At 42.3% G+C, this 24,272-nt stretch overlaps 1 long non-coding RNA gene across 1 annotated transcript; it reads right to left on the bottom strand.

Moving 5' to 3' along the window:
* Positions 1 to 20,341: 20,341 nt before the first annotated feature.
* LOC130469112 (uncharacterized) lies at positions 20,342 to 21,004 on the bottom strand. Its single transcript, XR_008929485.1, has 3 exons — positions 20,895 to 21,004; positions 20,538 to 20,809; positions 20,342 to 20,455 (listed from the first exon to the last, which is right to left on the bottom strand). It is a non-coding gene; the product is annotated as an uncharacterized lncRNA (long non-coding RNA).
* Positions 21,005 to 24,272: the final 3,268 nt, after the last annotated feature.

Raw genomic sequence — 24,272 nt, forward strand, 5'->3', positions numbered from 1 at the left:
TGTTTCCGTCGCCCCCTGCACAGTGTCGCCGCGGCACAGCCGCCCCTGCACACTTCCCCTACTACCACCGCCCCCTGCACCACCGCCCCCTGCACGTCCCGTTGCTCTCACATCTCTCCTCTCTTCAATAATTAATTAGGTATTATTTACATTTAAGATGAATTTTAATTGAATTTTAATTGAATTTTAATTGTGCATTTTAATTATAATTCTGGATATTTTGATTGGAATTTTAATTGTACATTTTAGTTGAATTTTAAGATTGAATATATTATGATTGTGGATATTATTTAATTGAATTTTAATTGTGCACATTTAAGTTTTAGGTTTTGTTGAATTTTAATTGTAGTTTTTGATGAATTGTAATAGGTTATTATAATAGTTGGTTTTGTTGAATTTATTTGTTTATTACATTTAGGTTTTATTGAATTAAGGTTATGAAATTAATTTTTGGGTTTGTGTAGGTTTATGAGATGGTTTGTGTAGGTTATGAAATGACGTTTTGGGTTTGCTACAAAATTCGGGTTTGTGAATTTGTGATGTGAAATGAATTGTACTATGGGAACTTGTTATTAGTTATGGTAGGTTTTGTTGGAAGCCATGGATTTATAATGATATGAATAGCCTAGTTTATATTATAACCTTTGACAAAATTTGGTCATATTGTTTTATCTTTAGTAGTTGAAAATGGATCGGAGTTGGATGTATGGTAGTAAACGATTTTCTACAAGGTTCTTACAAGGGATTCAAGAGTTCATTAAGGTTGCCTTGAAACATCAATCAGAACATGAATCAAGTTTAATTCTGTGTCCTTGTTGTGATTGCAATAATTCAAGGGGGTATCGGGATATTGATGATATTGTTGATCACATAGTTCGTCGCGGTTTTAAGGGTAACTACACGACGTGGACATGGCATGGTGAGAGCATAGATCATGGGGCAAGTTCTAGTATGCCGAGCTCGAGTCAGCATAATCATTGTGATAATGGTGATGATAATGAAATTGAGGATGATATTGGTGTTGAAAGTGAGGAAGAAGAGGAGAAAGATAGGATAGATGATATGATGCATGATGTGGAAGACCATCATTTCGTTGAGCGTCCCCATATGTATGATAGTATAATAAAAGCTTCCGCAACACCGTTATATCCTGGTTCTACACAAACTGTACTTGGTGCCGTCATCGAATATTTCAACTTAAAGGTGGAAAACGGTTGGACCAACAAGAGTTTTTCACAGTTTTTGGAGGCCACGTCTGGTAATCTTCCTGAAGGAAACAAACTTCCAAGGTCTAACTATGAGGCCCAGAAGCTTATGTGTCCTTTGGGTATGGATTATGAGAAGATACACGCGTGTCCAAATGATTGCATGTTGTATCGAAAGCAGTATGCAAATCTGCATGAGTGTCCAAGATGCGGATTGTCCCGTTACAAGATCGTGGAGAATGATGCAACATCAACTAAGAAGAAACCTTCTCCGGCTAAGGTGCTTTGGTATATTCCAATTATACCAAGATTTAAGCGCCTTTTCTCAGAAGAGAAAACTGCAAAACTCTTGAGGTGGCATGCCGAAGGGAGGAAGAAAGATGGGTTAATGAGGCATCCTGCTGATTCTCCACAATGGAGGAACATTGATCGAAAGTACAAGGTCTTTAGGGAAGAAGTTCGGAATCTCAGGCTTGGTCTTTGCACGGATGGAATGAACCCATTTGGGACACTTAGTACCCAATATAGCACTTGGCCGGTTCTTCTCACCATATACAATTTGCCTCATTGGTTATGCATGAAGCGTAGATACATCATGTTGTCGCTCTTAATCTCTGGGCCTAAACAACCCGGAAATGACATAGATGTGTATCTACAGCCACGCATTGAAGATTTGAAATTATTGTGGGATGAAGGGGTGTTGATGTTTGATGCATACACCAAAACCAATTTCACTTTACGTGCCATGATTTTTTGTACGATAAATGATTTCCCGGCTTATGGAAATTTGTCAGGGTATTCTGTAAAGGGAAAGAAGGCATGTCCAGTTTGTCATGATGATTTGGTCTCGAGGCGCCTAAAATTTTGTGGGAAAGATGTGTACATGGATTACCGGATGTATCTTCCTGAAGATCACCCATTTCGAAAAGAGAATGAAGCTTTTAATGGAGAATTGGAGATGAGAGAAGCTCCTGCCCCCTTATGTGCGTGTGAGGTTTATGAACGGGTTAAAGACATTGAGACAGAGTTTGGTAAGCCTTATAAAGGTCAGCCAAGTGGTGGTTACAAGAAGAGGTCAATCTTTTGGGATCTCCCATATTGGAGAGATTTGGAAGTTAGGCATTGTTTGGATGTAATTCATATTGAGAAAAATGTTTGTGATGCCATTGTTGGGACATTGTTGAATATGCAAGGGAAAACGAAGGATGGGCCTAAAGTTAGACAAGATATGGCTGCTATGGGTCGCTCCGAGTTGGCACCTCAAAAAAGGGGAAAACGCTGGTACCTTCCCCCAGCTTGTTTCACCTTGTCTAAAAAGGAGAAAGTTAGCTTTTGTGAGTCTTTGCATGGCTTAAAGGTCCCTGCCGGTTACTCTTCAAATTTTCGTAGACTTGTGTCCATGTCTGACTTGAAATTAGTTGGAATGAAATCTCATGATTGTCACGTGTTGATACAACAATTGCTGCCGGTTGCAATTCGAGGGATATTGCCGCCACAAGTGAGGTATACCATTACAAGTTCTTTTTCAACACAATTTGTAGCAAGGTGATCAATCCAACAATACTGGATGATTTTCAGGCCAATGTACTTGAGACCATGTGTCGGTTTGAAAAGTATTTTCCGCCATCATTCTTTGACATGATGCCTCATTTGATTATTCATCTTGTTCGTGAAATTAAGCTTTGTGGGCCAGTTTGTATGAGGTACATGTATCCCTTTGAACGGGAAATGGGTACCTTGAAAGATAGAGTGATGAATCCGGCCAAACCTGAAGCTAGTATTGTCCAACGAACTGTCGCGGAGGAAGTTGCTGCATGGGTTTCTCAATATATGGCACGTTTGAAAGAAGTCGGAGTACCAAAGTCTAGACATGATGGGAGACTTGGGGGTCAAGGTACAATTGGCAGGAAAAGGATATCAATCGGTTCTGAAATGATGTGTAAGGTTGAGCTGTTTGTGGTGCAAAGTCTTAGTGAAGTCCATCCATACGTGGCTGAGCACATGAACTTTCTTAGAGAGCAATATCCTTCAAAAAATGGTCCTCAACTGATAAAAGAGAATAATCGTTCATTCCTCACATGGTTCAAGCGTCGAGTGATGGATCAATTTTCCGACACGCCTAATGAGGTATCTGACATGGTGAGATGGTTGGCATATGGTCCTAAATGTCTTGTCATATCTTATGAGGGGTACGACATCAATGGCTATTCTTTTTACACGAAGCGACAAGATGACAAAACGACGATGCAAAATAGTGGTGTTACGGCAATATGTTTGTCTTCAGAGTATGCTAGTGTAAAAGATAGAAAACTTGTAGATAAGACGAACTCTTACTATGGAGTCATTGAAGAAATATTAGAGTTGGAATATAAGTATTTTAAGATTCCTCTATTCCGGTGCAAGTGGGTTGATATTAGTCGCGGTGTCAAAAAGGATGAACATGGGTACCTGAAACTTGTAAACTTTAGTCGAGTTGGGCATCTTGCAGATCCTTTCATATTAGCATCACAGGCAAAACAAATCTTTTACATGGTTGACCCTGCCGATCGTAGTTGGTCAGTTGTTCTGGAAGGCAAAAGAAGAATACTTGGCGTTGAGGATGTAGATGATGAAGAAGAGTATGATGAGCAGTTTAATGAGATTCCACCTTCCTCCTGGCATATCCCTCAAATGATTGACGATGTTGACATGAGTTATACGCGCCGAGATCATGATGAAGGATTTTATGTTGAAAAAGAGAAATAGTGAGATAGGTACTATTTTGGCAACTATTAGCCTTAAATGTGAAATAATAGATTGAAAAGAGCCTTAGAAAGTTATAACTATGCATATGAGACGTGTAATAAGTTTGAAAACATTCCTTAGGTTCTTCATTCAAAGTTGGGTTCGAAAACATCATTTTTGCCTAAAAATGACCTAGAACGACCCAATTAGCCTTAAATGTGAAATAATAGATTGTAAAGAGCCTTAGAAAGTTGTAACTATGCATATTAAACGTAGAATAAGTTTGAAAACATTCCTTAGGTTCTTTGGTTCAAAGTTGGGTTCGAAAACATCATTTTTGCCTAAAAATGACCTAGAACGACCCAATTAGCCTTAAATGTGAAATAATAGATTGTAAAGAGCCTTAGAAAGTTATAACTATGCATATGAGACGTGTAATAAGTTTGAAAACATTCCTTAGGTTCTTTAGTTCAAAGTTGGGTTCGAAAACATCATTTTTGCCTAAAAATGACCTAGAATGACTCAATTAGCCTTAAATGTGGCTACTACGTATATAATTGCATTTACATGTGTAAACAAAGTATATAATTGCACTTACATGTAAAATATTCTTTGCATTTACATGTGTAAACAAAGTATATATAATTGCATATTTTATCGAATGTGTAGTGCTTTTCGGAGTTACAAGAGACTAGGTGGACAATCTAAGGGAACTAAATTAACATGGATTCCAGCACAGGTATAATTAGTTTATTATTTACCTAAGAAGCAAGTTTTTCAAAACTATAACATACAATGTGATAGAAATTTTACTTGTGTTATTTATTTTAATGCATTTAGTGTGCTCAACAACCGGGATCACTAGATTGTGGCTATTACGTCATGCGTTTTATGTACGACATAATAATGAATCATGGTAATAGTCAAGATCTTACTAAGGTATGTTCTCATAAACTACGTACTTTATATAATAAATTGAAGTACACAAAACTATTATATTGATGAATCATTGATAAATTGAATTATTTACACTTTTGTAGGATTTTTCAAGAACATTTCCTTATTCACCGGAGGAGATTAATGAGGTGAAAGATTTTTGGGCAGATTACTTCATGAACAATGTCGAATTTTTAGCTTAATTTGTAATATGAACTTGATCTCTAGCTAGCTACGTACCTTTGTTGTAATAATTTTAGGTTTGTTGTAACATGTTGGTTGATCTATGACGAATTTAATTGCCTTTTATTGGGAACGTTAATTACGTTGTAAACTTTTGTGACAGGTATTATTTATAAATGTATTCCCGGTATTGGGAATGAAGCGTCTAATTTCAAAGACGATCATGTCGGAATTTCCAACTAAAATATTAAAAAACGAATTTTTTTTTTTTTAAAAATAAGTCATTTGCAACGCACGTTAGCTCAATGTGCGAGGCAAATGACTTAATTTTTTGGCGCTAAAATTGTCATTTGCGTCGCACATTAAGCTAATGTGCGTGGCAAATGACTTTTTTTTTGGCGCCTAAAAGTCATTTGCGTCGCACATTTAGCTAATGTGCGTGGCAAATGACTTTTCAACATGGTGCCTGAAAAGTCATTTGCCACGCACATTAGCTAAATGTGCGACGCAAATGACTCTTATTTGCGTCGCACATTTAGCTAATGTGCGTGGCAAATGACTTTTCAACATGGTGCCTGAAAAGTTATTTGCCATGCACATTTGCTAATTGTGCGACGCAAATAAGGGTCATTTGCGTCGCACAAATGTGCGACGCAAATGACTTTTAGTCATTTGCGTCGAGAGCTTTTACCACGCACGATGTGCGACGCAAATATGCTTAAAAGTGCGATGCAAATGACCCTTTTTCCACTAGTGATAACTCACCTTGTGACTTGTACATTTTAGAGTCCAATATCATGCATCAGCTATAAAATGTGTCGAAATAACTCAACTTTAGACCTGTATAGTTTGATTGACTACATGTGGCGATGCTTCGTTGGGTTCATTGTGTAAGAATATAAATCGTAGAGGAAAGTTGGTTGCTTAAAATCTACTACTACGTAATTTGACAAATTGTACAATGATTGCATGCACCAAATATTTCTTTGATATCATGCAAAAGCTAATAAGCAATGTTGGGTGGATTGATATTCCCATTCTTTCCATTGATTAGAATTTACATAAATAGTGGGTTTTGGGCTAAAAAAGAAACTTTTTTGAGGCCCCACAAAAGGGATCCTTTATATAGTTTTGATTAGGTCATTGTTAAACTAAAGAAAGATAAATATATGAGAAATCGTGATGATTAGATCGTAATATTACCATTTATATAGACGACAGCCTAAGCAGGCCCATCCCTAGAGTTTTGGTGGCCTATGGACGATATAATAAATTGGGGCCCTAATTAATAGATAAATTACAAAACTTATATCTATAGAAAACTTTTTCCTTCGAAATGGAACTTTTTATTACAGTAACTTATCAAAAGGTCTAATAAAAAAAGTTAAATAACATATTATAAGTAAAAAAGCACTAAAAACATAAAAATCAAGTACTTTATCTTACTACAAAACGTCGTCTTCGAGCATTTCTAGATGCAAAATCACTAATAATAGTGTCTAAATCACAACATTTCCTTCTCTATAGATAAAATAACTAGACCGTTCAACCTTTATTGCGACATTGGAGATCTCAAATAGGTTTTCAATAATTTTTAACTTCGAAAAACTTCTTTCAGTAGACGCAATAGTCACTAGCATTGTTAAAAGGATTCGATAAGTAATTGAAACATTTGGATAACAATCTGCAGCTTTGACAAACTTGAGTATTTCCAATGCCGAATTAATTCATTTGGCAAAGTCAATCGTAAAACTTTCATTTCTGAAAAAGGATCATCTGCATAAACATTCGAAAAATTATTATGAGAAAAAATATTCTTAAAATTTGTGGAAGATTATCTTAATTCATCATTATCCAAAGATTTCAATCTTTCTGAATCAAACAAAAATCCAAAAATACTTTCAAAATCCTTTATTTTCTCAAATCTATTTTTCAATGAAGTTACAGCCATATCAACAATCACTAGAAAATAATTAACTCTAAAAGATTCTTCAGGTGATTGTATTTCATCATCATTATCATCCTCATCAAATTGTCTTCTTCTAATTATATGACGCTTTGTTGGAAGTGTTGGCTCAACACTCATACCAAATGCAAGGTTTTTGGCAATATTCATACTAGATTCAAAACCTTCATTTCTATATTTCTCAAAATATAACATTACATCTCCCATTTCTTTCATTGTAGCTCCAATTCATATAGATTTGGATTGCAATTTCTTACTCACCATGTTAATAGCAAAAAAATCTCATACCAAATCACCATGGCAAGCAAAAATTCAAAACTTGATAAAAAATCAGACAAACTTTAGGCTTCACTTGTTGCAAGGGAATCATTGCCACTAGAATCATATACAATTCTAACAAAGCTAATCTAATTTGAGGTGCTTGATATCAAATAGCTTTAACAATTTTGATTCGACTCTCCCATCGAGTATTACACAAAGATTACAAAGTTAAACGCGGAGCATTATCAACTAAAATTTTCCATCTTTTAGTAGAATGTGCAAATAAATATATACGTTGCACAATTCCAAAAAAAGACTTAGCTTTAGTTCAAGATAGTGCCATATCGGATAAAGTAAGATTTAGAGTATGACAATCACATAGCATGTATAAAGCTCTTGGATTTATTTCAAGTAATCTATTTTGAACCCCTTGTTGTTTTCCTTTCATATCAGAACCATTATCATAACCTTGACCTCTCACATTATCAACATATAAATCAAGGTACTTTCATATATTTAACAATTCATTGAAAGGCCCTAATCCAGATGTATCATCTACTTTTAAGAACTCTATGAAAAAAACCTCTACTTTTATTTTATTATTTGATACATTTTCACATCGAACTATCATATTCATTTGTTTTTATAACTCGTATCAGGGGTACAATCAAGGATTACATAGAAATATTGTGCCTCTTTAATGATCCCTATTATGGAAGTTCTAACACTTTGGGGCTAAAAGAGGAATCAACTTGTTTGATATTTTATGACCAAGGTAGTGATGGTGAATTTCTTTGCGTCGAATACGTCTAATATGATCTTGTATTATCGCCTCAAATTCAGCAATCATCCCCCAAAAAATACCTTTGCTATCCTCATAAAGTTTTTCATTAGTGTTGTGGGATCTTTTACGGTGCTGACGTGGCATGCGCTCCTCGGAGGTATCAAGTATGACCTGGCACGAACTTCTGGCAACCTGCAAAACAAGAATATTCTCGTAGGAATATTCCCTCCGATGCTTAAGTAAGTATAAGCTAGAGAGATAAGTAATTTGTAGAGAGAAGGCAGAGCAAAGGTAAGTTTGTTGTTGGTGGGCAAGAATTGAATGCCCTTTTACCTTGGGATCTGAGCTATTTATAGTGCTAGGGTTTCTTGGGGACTGCACCTTCAACCCTAGCTGTGGGATGCGTGCCCCTTGGGGATTTAGAACACGTGGCCTTCGGCCTGCAATGATGGACCTTCCATATTTGGACTGGCTTTCAAAGAGAATGGGCTTTGCCAAATGGGGCTCTGTCTTTATTCTAGTGGGGTACCAGGATTTTGGGCCTTCTTTCTAGGTCTGAGCCCATCTGACCAGTATGAGTCGTAGGCTGCCTCTTTGGGCTTTGTGGGAGATATATTCAAGCCCACATCATTTGCCCCTCATGAGGAGTGAAAACAGACGTTAGTTTTCACTGCTCTTGGAGTGTCCAACGAGGTGATGACGCATGGCAGGGGTAATCATTTCTTACCCCTCTATAAATAAGTGGCCAATTTGAGAGCAATAGGAGAAGGCGATTTCCGGCGTCTTACATCCACCGAAATCCACCGTAGAACCGCCACGATCTTCAAAGTCGTGTTCTTGCAGTTCTTCATCCAAGTTCTTTCACAAACTCTCTTTTGATTTATCAGGTAAATGCTTTCTTTGGAAAAATGTGTTTGTTGATTTTGATTCCTCCGAATTCTCTTCTTAGTCATGCATGGGTCTCGTCAAACTGAGGGCGTCATCTTGTCCCTTTGACGTCTTCTTTTTTCAAGTTTGTCCCTGCTCTGAGACAAGTCTTGGCTTGTTGCAGGATTTAATGGCGCGAATAGAAGACGAGGAGCAGTTCGAAGGAGAATCCTCTTCTCCTATAGAGGACGTCCCTGAAAGCACCGATGCCGCGCCGGCTAGTACGTCAGGTGGGGAGGAAGGTCACCTTCATCCCAGCGCCATCTTCCCACTTCAGACGTGGCTGAACTTTCACACCCTCGAGGGGAAGGCCTATGGGGAGTCTCTGAATCTAGGTTCGGAGTACAAATTTCGTATGCCGGCTGGCATGGACTGCACCAGCTTTGGATTGGTGAAAGGAGAGTTCGCCGTTTACGGCTCGTTTCTGAAGCTGGGTATGAGATTCCCCCCTCACCCCTTTGTGGTGGAGTTGTTGGACGGCTTTAATATTAGCCTGAACCAAATGTCCCCGAACTCCTGGGCGGATGTGTTTGGCTATATTGCTCGCTGCGAGCTTGCAGGCATCACCCCTTCTCTTCCGGCGTTCCTAAGAATAGCCTCTATGTCCCAAGTTTCGAGAGCCGCCGCGGGCTGGCTGATTCTTACATACAAGGGGGCCTACCGCACGGTGATGGGGAAGGCGTCTAAGTGGCATCACTGGAGGAAGAAGTGGGTGGTTATCAAAACCACCAATCTGAAGATGTGTGAGAGGATGAGACGCTGGAACGTCAAGCCCAACTTGGTTGGGAAAGGCTCTTCTTTACCTCCTGTCTCAGCCGAGCTCTGGGAACGGATCTCGTCGCTGTTCAAGGTCAAGCCGCTCGTCATCAAGGACAAGACGGCCTACATACCCGAGGGGTGGTTGCCTCATCTGGATCAATTGAGCAATCCCATTCAATGGGTAGGACGGCTTCAGCCCCATAAGCTAACAAGAATGGTGTTTCTCCTGTTGAATTTTTTGCCGTGGTCCGTATAGACCATAAAACATTGGGTAAATCGTCGGCCCATAAACCCTTTGCCTCATCAAGCTTCTTCTTCATCCCTTCAGAGATAATCTTGTTGAATGCCTCTACTTGTCCGTTAGCTTGGGGGCGTCCTACTGATGCAAAACATGTTGTGATACCATGGTCGGCCAACCAATCTTCTAATTTGGGCGTCTTGAATTGTGGCCCATTGTCGAAGACGATAGACTGAGGCACGCCAAATATTGTGATTATGTTTTTCCAGATGAATGCTCTCACATCCTGTGCTTTAGTGTTCTTTAAAGCCTCAGCTTCTACCCATTTAGTGAAGTAGTCGACGGCTACTATTACGTAACGTAGTCCTCCTAGTGCCGTCGTATAGGGGCCTAATAAGTCCATCCCCCATTTGGCAAAAGGTATAGGGCTGGTGATTGGCGTCACTTTCTGTGCTGGTCGTCGAATTAGGTGAGCAAATCATTGGCATTTATCACAACGCTTGACCATATTGAGGGCGTCTTCTTTGAGAGTGGGCCAATAGTATCCGGTTCTTAAATTTTTTTCGGCCAGGGCCCTCCCTCCTATGTGGGAGCTGCATAATCCCTGATGAAGATCTTCCATTACCTCTTGCCCCTTCTTGGGGGTTACGCAGAGGAGAAGAGGCCGTGAGAAGGCTTTTTTGTATAGTGTTCCATTCCATATCTCAAACCATGTGCATTTCTTTTGTAATCTTTCTGCCTGCTTGGGGTCATCAGGGAGTACTCCATTCATTTTGAAGTTGACAATGTCATCCATCCAGGTGGCTGTTCGGTCCAAGATGTCTGTTCTCGAGGCGTCAATGCTTTTGGACTGTTTTACCTCCCAGAATACATGACGTGGCGCGTCGCAGGATGCTGAGCTTGCCAGTTTAGATAAAGTGTCTGCCTTGTTATTTTCAGACCGGGGTATGTGTTTTACTTCAAAGTTAGACAGCTGTTGAGCTTCTTGGCGGACTTTTTCCAAATATCTTATCATGGCCTCGTCCTTGGCCTCATACTCTCCTTTGACCTGACTGACAATTAACTGCGAGTCAGACAAAACCAGGACGTCTGCTGCCCCTGCGGCTCTGCTCATCTGAATTCCACATATCAGCGCTTCGTATTCAGCCTCGTTGTTTGACTCTTGAAAGTTAAACCGCATTGCATATTCATAGATATCTCCTTCTGGTGATTCACAGATAATGCCGGCTCCTGGCCCATTCTGAGTGGCAGAGCCGTCCACATGTACTATCCACTGGGTTTTTTCATTCTTCAAATAGGGTGGCTTGGTCAGTTCCGCGATGAAGTCAGCAAATGCCTGTCCCTTTATTGCCTTCCTTGGTTCATACGAGATATCAAACGCGTGAAGGTAAATTGCCCAATTGAGCATTCTTCCGGACGCTTCAAGGTTGGTGAAAGGCCGCTTAAGCGGTAGATCCGTGTATACTACCAATCGATGAGCCAGGAAAAATGGACGAAGCTTCTTACTAGCCAAGAACAGAGCAAAGCCAAACTTTTCGACTGTTGGATATTTGAGTTAAGCATTCTGCAGCATGTGACTGACAAAGTACACAGGTAGTTGCGTTTCATCCCTCTCTGTAAGCAAGACGGCGCTTAGCGCGTATTCTATGATGGCAAGGTACAGATACAAAACTTCCCCCAAGAGAGGGCTGACCAGTCGTGGCAAAGTATGCAGATGTTCTTTTAGACGGAGGAAGGCAGCCTCAGCTTGCGACGTCCACTCAAACTGGGTGCCCTTTTTGATGGTACTGAAAAAGTAGTGACACTTGTCTCCAGCTCTAGATAAGAATCGTCCCAAGGCGGCGAGACACCTAGTGAGGCGTTGCACGTCTTTGACCGTCCTTGGCGACGTCATATTAATGACCGCTTGCACTTTGTCTGGATTTGCTTCAATGCCCCTTTCGTCAATCAGGAAGCCAAGGAACTTGCCAGAAGATACCCCAAATATGCACTTCTTGGGATTGAGTCTCATCTGGTATGTCCTGATGGTTTCCAAGGTTTCTCTCAAGTCGTCAAGGTGATCCTTCTTCTGCTTGCTTTTTACAATCATGTCGTCAATATAGGCTTCTATATTCCTCCCCAGTTGCTTTACGAAAACTATGTTTACCAACCGTTTAAAGGTAGCAGGGGCATTTTTTAAACCGAACGGCATTACTTTATAGCAGTACGATCCTTGTTCCGTGACGAAAGACGTCTTCTCCTGATCTTCGGGCCATAATGAAATCTGGTGGAATCCGGAGTAGGCGTCCATGAAGCTCATCATGGCATGTCCGGCGGTGGAGTCGACGAGTCGATCTATCTTTGGCAGTGGGAAGCTGTAGACACCTACTTTTGTCCCCATTCCCTAAAGGGAAGGTTCGATGATGAAAACATAAATCTCCACTTGACAACGCATCTCCTATAAAATAACGAATCTCAATCACCCTTCTCGTTTCACACGAAACCTGCTATTTATAGAAACCTACTATTTATGGAAACCTGCTAAAAATAGTAACTGCCGTAAAGGGTAGCTTCTAAAAGTGGCAAATCATAAAAGATAGAAACCTGTCAGAATTAGGTGTTGCACTCCAACATAAATCCTAATGAGATAGAAAACTGCGAGAATCCTATTCCTAATATGATTCGGAAATAAGAGTTACGTATTAATTAAAATCCTAACGAGCCTAGAGTTCGTAACGGGCCCAGACGCATTCCGTCATGAAATTGATACGCACTAAAACACTACGGATTTCAGGAATCCGAATCTGACTAAGAAAACAGCCTAGACCCTATTTTCAACGCCTGGCTCTGGGCGCATAAATCTTCGGCGCCCAGGCCTGGGCGCTGAAATCACCTGGGTACGTGTTTTTTCCTAATTGTTTGTGGATTAGAGCTCTGCAATTCTATCTTTCCGCAAACTATTTTCTATAAATATAGCCCAAGTTCGACGTGAAATCACAACACACAATTCATATTCTGAGTATTGACTCCAACCCCTAGCCTAAGCCTCACGCTGCGAAATTGTTCACGCGTTCTGTCGCAATCGATCCATAAATCGAACAGAACGTATCCTGTCCCATAATTTGAGATTCGTTAAATAAAAAGCAGAAATAGCAAAGTCAAAGTGGTTAGTTTTCTGAGAACCGTGACGCACCTCTCAAGGGTGCGTCGTAATGTGTCACTTTTCTATGATTTAATCGCTTTCCTCGCCCTTTTTATGAACTGTTAAACTAACTAAACTGATTGTTCTACCACACCTAACAAATATAATATTTTTGGGAAATTAGATTATCATGCTAGGTCCCTTGATGCTATTTAAATCAGATAATCGCGATCGATCTAGTATTATATGTTGCATATTGCTAAAATCAACTCAGATTAGTTTAATAGTTAACGCATGTCCCTTTAATTATTTATGCTGAAATAGTAAGGATATCCTGCCTCTGGAGTTATCGACGAGCGAGTACTCCTCTCGGTAGTTACAGTCCCCCGAACCCTCAATCTCTACCTTGCGGGTGTATGTTGAGAGATCCCCACACCAGGGATCACAAGGGAACCTACGGCCGTCGTGGTCAAACATAATTGCACTCCCTTTATGTCACGATAACCGGGTTTTGTCAGTTTTTCTCATTGTCGTTAAAAACTGAATGGCGACTCCTATATTACTAGTCAATTGGGTGTAAACTCACAGGAAATCCAATTACACTTGATTGAATAAAAAGAATCGTCACACCCACGAGGGACGAGGTCACGCATTAGCCTCGTGCTTTTTCGACCCCCTCACAGTGGCGACTCCACTGGGGATAGTGAAGGAAATACTCGTGCTTGTAGGTAATCAAAATAGCCGAAGGGTGAAAAGATCCTACCCCGTGTTTATTTCCCCATCAAGTTGGGACGACCTGAAAATCAGCATATTAATGTGAACGGGCAGAACCGCATAATGAATCTTGGCTCCCTCAGGGAGTTTGGACTAAGGATACCCATCGCCAATCGGGGGGTGCATACGCTTCGAATGTTGTCCACTCGGCACTTTCGCTAGTAGTACACCCGTCCCAAACCCAATCGCTCGCCCACTAGGTCCCTCTCGCCTGCATGCCCCCTTGGCTTGCACTTGCGGGTTGGCCTCTTGGGCGAAATTCGTCTGTTGAAGACACTACCTCGACCGGGGCATGTGTTGGATCTACGATAGAAGCGGTACCAAACCAGGCGCAAATAACTACCCATAGAAGCCTATCATAAACTACATGACATGTTATTATCGCCTCATGATGAATGTTAGTTATGTGTAGCGAAATATGTGATTGTGTGTGACAAACTATCCTAGAAAACCAACGACCTTAAAAATTGCCCAAACATTCATAGACTAATTTGCCAAAGAGTTATACCGAAATACGTGTTCCGCAAACCCGAATGATCGCCACAAAAATAAGCGACGCTCGGGATGGCCTGTAACGAATCCCACAAACGTTGCACAACGCGTAAAGGACGTTATTAGGAAAGCAAGCAAATCGAAGTCGCATAAACAAAAGTAGACGCAAACAGAAAACGAGAATCAGCCAGGGACGCATTTTCAACGCCCCTGGCTGGGCGCCAGAATTTCTCACGCCCGACGCTGGGCGCTGAAGTTGCTGCTTAGCCTTCTGGTCAGGCGCAACGGCCTCGGTGCCCGCGCAAAAGGAAAAACACGTAGCACCAAAAAACGTTTGTAAAAAAGGAATTTCTACGAAGGCGTAAGAAAAAGCACTCGATTCTAGAGGCGACTCAAAAAAAAAAAAACAAATAATAAATAACTCTTTGTGTCGTTGATAGGCCTCCTACGACGACAATGTTCGGCACCAAAACCGAACATGCCAATAATTATAAATGTCACGCGTGCAAAGATTTTCGAAAATATAAAGAATTCAAAGTGCACACATAGTAGTCCAAATATACTAGTCCGACTTAAGGGTAGTCATAAAAAGTCTAAAAACCGACTCACGAACAAACTAATGTGTCTCCTACTCCCCAACAATAATGCAGGGCCTCTGAATACCTACCCGTGATAAGCCATCAAAGAACGCGATGGAAGAAGCATATCCCGAATATCTATACCTAGAGGTCGCACAAACCCAAGAGATGCATGCTCTGGAACACGACCCTTTACGTTCTCAAAGGCCACTCGCCTCAAAGAATCGTGCTATGCCAAAAACTCTCCCCAACTCACATGCTTTCGGGCTATTGTTTGGGTTAGAAAAGAAAAGAGCGAAGAATGAACCAGAAATTATGGCATTAGCTCTTCAAGATGAATTGTTCGATCCTACTAAATTGATCGCTCCATCACCTTCAAAAGATGACCAAATCCAACGAGGGTGGCGCAAGACTTTCAAATGGACTAATGCTCGTGGGATGAAGTTCAAGATATTTGCGGGAGAGAGTCCGATGTACGAAGAATTAGAGTCTGAATCCGAGTCCGAACCTAGGAAATATCTACTCCGGGAGATCTCTTTGATGTAATGCTTCATGACTTTAATAAGATAAACAAAACTTTTGAGTATATGCCGCTTAAAAAACAAAGTAATAATGCAGAATGTCTCATCACTAATGAGCACGAAAAAGAGCCAGAAGAGGAATATACCGAATTGATAAAAGCTGTAAATGAGCAAGAACTCAAAACTCCTATAATTGAGGACACAGAATCGGTAAATATTGGAACAGAAGAAAATCCTAAAATCATTAAAATTGGCCTCACCTTAACTCCCACTAAAAAAGCCGATCTAATCTCCACTTTGCGGGAATTCGAGGGTGTCTTTGCTTGGTCCTACAAAGACATGCCAGGAATAGATCGAGAAATCGCTGAGCAAAAAATTCCGCTAGATCCCAAAATGACGCCAGTAAAACAAAAGCTACGGTGGCTCAAACCAGAGATAGCCTTGAAAATAGAAGAAGAAGTCACTAAACAATTAGACGCCGGCTTTATAAAAGTCTCCAACTACCCAGAATGGGTGGCCAATATTGTCCCCGTAGCTAAAAAAGATGGACACGTGCAAATGTGCGTAGACTTTCGAGACCTCAACAAAGCCAGTCCCAAAGATGACTTCCCTCTACCTCACATTGACATACTAGTAGACAACACCGCAGAGCACGCGCTCCTCTCCTTTATGGACGGGTACGCCAGATATAACCAAATACTCATGGCAGAAGAAGACATGGAAAAAACAACTTTCATTACCCCTTGGGGTACATATTGTTACACTGTAATTCCTTTTGGTTTGAAAAACGCAAGGTCCACCTATCAAAGAACAGCCACCACGTTACTCCATGACATGATACACAAAGAAATCGAGGTCTATGTGGACGACATGATCGTCAAATCTAAAGACCGGCACGGTCACCTCCCGGCACTTAAAAAGTTCTTCACCCGAATCTTGAAATATAACATGAGACTAAATCCACAAAAATGTATGTTCGGGGTAACCTCTGGAAAATTTATAGGATATGTTGTTAGTACGCGAGGAATCGAGATTGACCCATCCAAGATCAAATCCATTACCCAAATGCCCCCACCAAAAACTGAAAAACAGATAAGGGGCTTCCTAGGAAAGCTGCAATACATTAGTAGGTTCATTTCCAAGCTTACTATGACTTGTGAGCCAATATTCAAAAAATTAACAAAAGAAGAAAAAGTCGAATGGGATGAACAATGCCAAACTACCTTCGATAAAATCAAAGAATATCTAAGCAAACCACCCGTCCTCTCCCCGCCTTTTCCTGGAATCCCTTTACGCCTATACCTAACCGTCACGGATACTGCAGCGGGAGCTATGCTCTCACAATGTATACATGGATCCGAGCGAGCCATTTACTACTTGAGCAAGAAGTTCATACAGTACGAGACGAGATACACAGAACTTGAGAAAACCTGCCTCGCCCTCGTCTGGGCATCCAAAAAACTCAGACATTACCTATTGGCCCACATTGTTCATATAGTGTCACAACTAGACCCCTTAAAATACATGTTCGAAAGGCCCGCCCTAAATGGTCGCCTGTCCAGGTGGCTAGTCATGCTCTCAGAATTCGACCTAAAATTCATGCCAGAAAAAACAATCAAAGGAAGAGCGGTAGCCGAATTCCTGGCCGAGCATGCCACGAATGAGGAAACCACGGAAGCTTACCTCCTCCCTGACGAGGAACTTCTGATGATACGAGACGACTATTGGACACTATACTTCGATGGTGCGTCCAACCAGAAAGGATGCGGCGTCGGAGTTCTCCTAGTCAGTCCCGAAGGGGACCATATACCAATTTCCGTCAAACTTGACTTCGAGGCCACAAACAACGCCGCCGAATACGAGGCCTGCATAGTTGGGCTAGAGGCCGCAGTTAGCCTCGGAGTCAAACATCTACAAGTCTTCGGGGATTCTTCCCTAATAATCAACCATATATCCAAAAGATGGAAGGTCCAAAGCACTAGTCTCTCAAAATATCAAGCTCACTTAGACCAAATAGTCGAGGAATTTAAAAAAATCGATTATACGTACTTACCAAGAGACGACAACCATTTCGCGGATGCACTAGCGAAGCTAGCTTCAATGCTCAACATCCCGAATGAATGGGACGGGATGACCCTTCGGGTCGAGCGAAGGAAAGAGCCGGCTTATTGTTGTGCCATAGACTCCGAACCTGAAAACACCGAAGAAGAACCATGGTATACGGACATCCTTCGTTACAAGACAAGTGGGGAATTCTCCCCAAACACCTCCCCGCGAGCAGAAAAGGCCCTACGCCTCCTCGCTTCACAATATAGCATAATTCTGGGAGAACTGTACAAGTACACGCCGAATAAAATCAAGTTACTTTGTGTCCACCAAAACCAAGCCCAAAGACTAATGGAAGAATACCATAACAGCGTGTGCGGACCCCATATGAACGGAAAAATGCTATCCCGAAAAATATCCCGCTCAGGGTACTATTGGACCACTATGGAAACCGATTGCCATCACTTTGTAAACACTTGCCCAAAATGCCAAATCTTCAGTAACCTTAACCATTTGCCTCCCTCAGAACTATACACCTTCACTTCTCCATGGCCCTTTTCCACCTGGGGTATAGATATAATCGGGAAGGTAACAGCAACAGGCGTAGGGGGACACGAGTACGTTTTAGTCGCAATTGATTACTTCACTAAATGGGTAGAGGCAGTCTCCTATGCAAAATTAACGGCCAAACATGTCGCTCGATTCCTAGAAAAGAACATATTCTGTCGATACGGGGTTCCACATGAAATCATAAGTGACCAAGGTTCCCACTTTAGGGCCGAAGTCCAAGACCTACTCAAAAAATATCATGTCAAACACCATAAATCCTCTCCCTACAGGCCGCAAATGAACGGCGCGGTAGAGGCGGCCAACAAAAATATTAAAGTCATAATCGAAAAAATGGCCGAAAATTATAAGGATTGGCCCAACAAATTACACTTCGCATTATGGGGCTATCGAACCTCAATCCGCACCTCCATTGGAGTAGCACCCTACTCCTTGGTATACGGAATGGAAGCAGTTTAACCGATCGAGTTGGAAATTCCCTCCCTCCGGATCGTCCTAGAAAGCAAGCTACCCGAGGCTGATTGGGTTCAAGCTAGGTACGACGAGCTCGTCCTTTTAGACGAACGGAGGTTGAGAGCTTTACATCACGTGCAAGTGTATCAAAAGCGCATCGCAAGGCAATTCAACAAAAGAGTCAAACCTCGAAATATCAAAGAAGGCGATTTTGTATTAAAGGAAGTCCGCGCACCTACTACGGACCCTCGAGGAAAATTCCGGCCTAACTGGACAGGACCATATTTTGTAAAGACCATCCTACCTGGCGGAGCAGTCCAACTAGCTGACATAGATGAAGCGGAATTCGCTAACCTCACGAACTTAGACCAATTGAAAAAGTACTATATTTAATAAAATTCAGTCCGGAGTTAAGGCATCTAATAAAACACGTTAAGACTCATAAGCAAGCATTCTACACATTACTCTAAGAAAACGGCATAAAACTCGATAAAGTAGAAAAAGGCGAAGGACCATGTTTTAACGCCCAGGACTGGGCGCTGTTATTTTTCACGCCCAAGCCTGGGCGCCGATATTTCCTACGCCCGTGTATAGGCGTCATTCTCTCTTGCCACCTATCCTCCCGCTTCTGCAAGTGTTCGTACTTCTTTTTCGAACCATCAAAAGAACTACGAACACTTGGGGGGGGGGAAGCAGACGTGTAATGAACACCCTTTCAAAAAATTTCAAAAAGCTAGAACTACGCGCGACCTGATTCTGACAAGATACGTAGGCAATCCTTATCAAGGATTCGGTCCAATAAAAATTAAAAAACAATAAAGTCATGCAACGCATCAAGAAGAAAGGATATTGCAAAGGGCACTATACCCTAACCCATGCACGGGCAAGACCAAATAGAATGAAAAACAAAGCCACAAGAATTTTCAGGAACAAGCCCAACAAAGGAGTATGGCACGAGTCGGCAAAAAATGAAAAATAGTGAACATGCATATGTAATACCCGAAGTAGTCGGTTAGTCTAAAAATATGTGTGCACTCTTGTATGAACTCATTATTTTTATGGAATTCTTTCTCTTTTCAAAATTCGTCGTTGGTTTAGAAAGCTAATATTACTATAATATGTTAAAGCAAAGCCCACGGAAGGCTCAAAACATTCTTGCACCAAAAAAATCACAAAAAAATATATATACATGCGGAATACAAGAATGAATATATACCAAACAGGAGGTAAGCCTAAGACTCGTCATCCGCTTCATGTCTCCAAGCCTCGCCGGTCCATCCACTCCACTCCCCGTGGTATGAGGACCCCCAGCCAGAATCACCCCAAAAATGAGGCTGTGACTGCAACTCGGGGCTAGGCTCTCGGGCCACCGACATGGAACGTCGCCTACGCTCCAACTCGGACCTCTCCCCGGAAGAACTCACCCTCGCGTCGGAACGGTGATGCCGTAGGGGTGAGTGCCGTGCCCTCTCTCTCTCATGACCGTGTCCCCCGCCCGAGGGACCCGCGTCGTCGGCCCCGGCTCGTCCAGCACCCGTCTACAAGAAAAGACAAAAAGAGGGTGAGTAACAGATCGAAAGAAAAAAGAGGGCACATTACCCGAGTAGAGTGGGGGTCCTGCAAGAAATTGCAGATCGGGCCCGAACCAACGCAGACTTCAACCGGTTGATCACCCCCACCATCGCGTTGGCCGTACGAGCCGGAACCTGAAACAGGAATGTTAGTAACAAAAGAAAAAAAGAAAGATATAAGAAGAGTGCACAAATAAAAGGTGCATACCGCCTGTACTCCCTCAGGGAGCGGAGCATGGAAAACCCGGTCTTCCGGGAAAGTCTCCACAATCTCAGATCCACTCTCTCCGGTATACGAGATCCGAGCATCGGGAAGCACCCATCCCCCCAACGAAGGGTCAGGACACTCCTGCACAAAACACAGTAGACATAAACACATGGGCACAAGCTTGAAAACACTAAAATCAATACGAAAAGAGAGGGAAACCTACAGCGCCAGGCTCCGGGAGACGAAGAGAATCCTGGATAAACTGATAATAGCTAGCTCCCTCTATCACCAACTCCGTCGCCTGCACGACAGCATGGTCGCAGGCGGAGGCCTAGGCACCGAAAAAGCCCCGACCGTCTGCATACGTACCCGCTCTCCCAGGTACCAGACAGGGTCCTGGCGGCCAACGAACAAGACCCGCATCTGGCTCAGGGCATAACTATCCCTGACCGAAGCATAAGTACCCCTAAAAGAGAGCCATGGGGTCCAAACCACCTGTGTTTGTACAAACACGGTCAGATCTCGCACATAGAAAATAAAAAGAATGACGAAATACGAGATAGAGGATAAGATTCTGCACATGCTCAGGGTTCCCGTCCCGAATGAGATCCCACATGGTATCGGGCGGTGGATGCACTGTCAGCTTCTTCTTCCAACCCCAACGACGACCGGCAGGGTACTCCAAAGGCCTCTGCCCCTTTCGGGGAGCCAGCCAAGGTAAGTGCTCAAAGGCCCACAGCTACAAAAGGAAAAGACAATAAAACATCAAAAAAAGAGGCCCGGTAAAAGCGAGAAAACAAAAGAAAGTCTACGCACATACCTCGATCAAACGCGGCACTCCCGCTAATGTAATGACAAAGTGACGTCTACTCGGGTCCGAGTCGCGCAACGCCAAACTCATCTGGCCGACGAGCGTCGCATAGCCCAAATCGCCCCAGCAATAGTCATCCAGTGTAGACACGTCCTCCACCATGCCTATCCACCTTGGGTCAAAGGTGTCAGTCGGACCCGATAGAAAAGTGGAAGTAGTAAAATGGAGGTAGAACAGCCGAGCCTGTCTCGAAGACGACTCCTCTACCCCATGCTCCAAGGCCCACATCAGGTCAGCGAAAGGTATCCCATGGGGCTGGTACGAAGGCAATCTCATGCCCATCCACGAGCCCAGGAGCCTGGTATCCTCAGCAACAGTCGGCGGTGGGCCATCCGACCTCAGACGAACGGGGTTCCCTGTAAAGGTCAAGCCCGTCAAAGCCGTGTAGTCCTCGAGAGTGATCGTCATCTCAACCCAAGGAAAATGGAAGGTGTTAGTGGTATCCCACCACCACCTCATGAACGACCGCAGAAAGGACAGGGAGATGTTAAGCCGCAGTATCTCCCAGAAGGTCTCGACCACCGGAAATAGTGAGCTCGCCCTCACCAAAGCCTGGGCGTCCGAGCTCAGGAAACTAAAAACGGTCTCACTCGTCGCTGCGCCGTAGCGGTGAACCGTAGTCTCTCTCCTCGCGTGAAGGCGGGAAGTCACGTGGTGCTCTAGGTCGTAGTGCAGATCACGACCGTCGTAGAGCTCAGGACCCACCCATAGGGGACCCGCGCCAGTAGACTGACGCGTCATGCCACGCTCCTCGTGGCCACCAGAAGGAGGTGACGACTCGTCACGCATGCTGATCAATAATACAATAAGGCATTATACCTTTAACAAAACTGGCACTCACACCAATCACTAAAGGAGTGCATTCCACTCATAAAATGGAGTCATACAATTTTTGTTCCCTAAGACATGATACTAAGTTCATATTGAGCAAAAAAATTCACTAAGTGAAATTTTTTTAATTAACTCCAACAAAATGAAAATTCTTCCATAATTTGTCATTCATGAATTATGAGGAACGCAAGAAATATACCAAAAACACCTACATTGTAAGAAAACACTAGAGTCGTAGGTATACTTGGGGGCTAGCATAAAAATGCCCAAATTCAACAAGAATCAACATACTTGCGAAAATTAACATGCACAAACTAATTAACATGTTATGTGGAACATTTCCAACTATCTAATTGAAGGAAAGGGGCACAAAATCAAAAACCCCCAAATCAATTTCATGCATAAAAATACTTGACAAAAATACTGAAATTGACAAAAAAGCTCAAAATTACTGAAAATTACTTACATTGGGAAGATTAGGAAGTGATTTGGATTAGAATTCGTAAAGAAAAGTGAAGAAACGAGCAAGAAATCAGTTGAAAGAGGTGAGGAGCTTGAGCAAAAATGGTGGAAATGGGAAAGGAAGGAGACGGTCAGCGAATTTAAAGACCCGTCTCCCCTTCGCATTTTCAACGCCCAGCTCTGGGCGTTAGAAATTCTCGCGCCCAGAGCTGGGCGCTGAAAATGCTTCCCAGACAGCGAATATTCGTTGTCGGGCACGCGCAATCCCCTATTTTGTGTAAAATATCTGTTATCTTGATATTTCTTTCCCAAGAACGGTATTTTGCAATATCGTTAAAAATATACACAGTGTGGACCCACTTATAGGACACACCTGAGCAGGAAATATTGCGACCCACCAACAGGTTGTAATCACAAAAGCCCTTCTATATAGGCAAAATAAGAAATTCAAAATGGGCTCGCCCACCCTCAGCGGGCGGGGTCTGCGTCACTAGCCGCGCAGGTCCTCAGTTTTCGAAAAATAGAATCTTCAAAAACAAAATTGAATAGGCTCGCCATCTTCAGCCGGCAGAGGTCTACGGCGCAAACCACGTAGGTCCTTATTTTCAAAAAAAAAATAAACACAAACAAATTTCAAAACAGATTCGTCCACTTCTATCGGACGGGGTGTCCACCCTTAGCGGACAGGCTCGCCAACTTTAGCCGGCGGGGTCTGCGTCACTAACCGCGCAGGTCCTTAGTCGCTGCAGCGATAACTCTTTTTGGTTTTCTGTTTTTCCCAAAAACGATGTGTAGCTTTTTGGTTTTCCGTTTTTCCCATAAACGATGTGAGTAGCTTTTGGTTTTCCGTTTTTCCAAAAAAGAACGATGTGAGTAGCTTTCCTTTTTCCACAAAAAATTCAAAAATTGGCTTTCCGTTTTTTTCCAAAATAAAAAAGAACGATGTGCTGGATTTTCCTTCGTTTTACGTCCCATAAAAACAAGGGGGTTTTCTCGTTTAGCTAACCCTAAAAATGAGAATCTTTAAGAACATTTTTACCTCGTGATTGGGCATGGCCAAGCCCAATTACACTTTACAACTTTGATTTCGAAAACATCTGTAGCTACTCCCAATGACAAAGAGAGGGAGTTTCTACGCACCTTTAGATCCTTCCAATGACAAAGTGAGGAAGTTTCTATACTATCAGTTGACAAATCCCAATGACACGCGAGGGATATGTCGACACTTCAAAGTGATGACCCTTAAGTCAAATGTTATCACTCGGGGGCTCGTGAGACCCTCGCAAAAAACAGGTCACCATGGCTTGTGTGACGCACTCCGTCTAAACCTTTGACCATCGTCTTACTCCAAGACTCAGTCAAAGTGGGGGCTAACTGTAGACACCTACTTTTTCCCCCATTCCCGAAAGGGAAGGTTCGATGATGAAAACATAAATCTCCACTTGACAACGCATCTCCTATAAAATAACGAATCTCAATCACCCTTCTCGTTTCACCCGAAACCTGCTATTTATTGAAACCTGCTATTTATGGAAACCTGCTAAAAATAGTAACTGCCGTAAAGGGTAGCTTCTAAAAGTGGCAAGTCATAAAAGATAGAAACCTGTCAGAATTAGGTGTTGCACTCCAACATAAATCCTAAATGAGATAGAAAACTGCGAGAATCCTATTCCTAATATGATTCGGAAATAAGAGTTACGTATTAATTAAAATCCTAACGAGCCTAGAGTTCGTAACGGGCCCAGACGCATTCCGTCATGAAATTGATACGCACTAAAACACTACGGATTTCAG

Source organism: Spinacia oleracea, chromosome 3, assembly GCF_020520425.1.
Source record: "Spinacia oleracea cultivar Varoflay chromosome 3, BTI_SOV_V1, whole genome shotgun sequence".
NCBI classification, from domain to species: domain Eukaryota; kingdom Viridiplantae; phylum Streptophyta; class Magnoliopsida; order Caryophyllales; family Amaranthaceae; genus Spinacia; species Spinacia oleracea.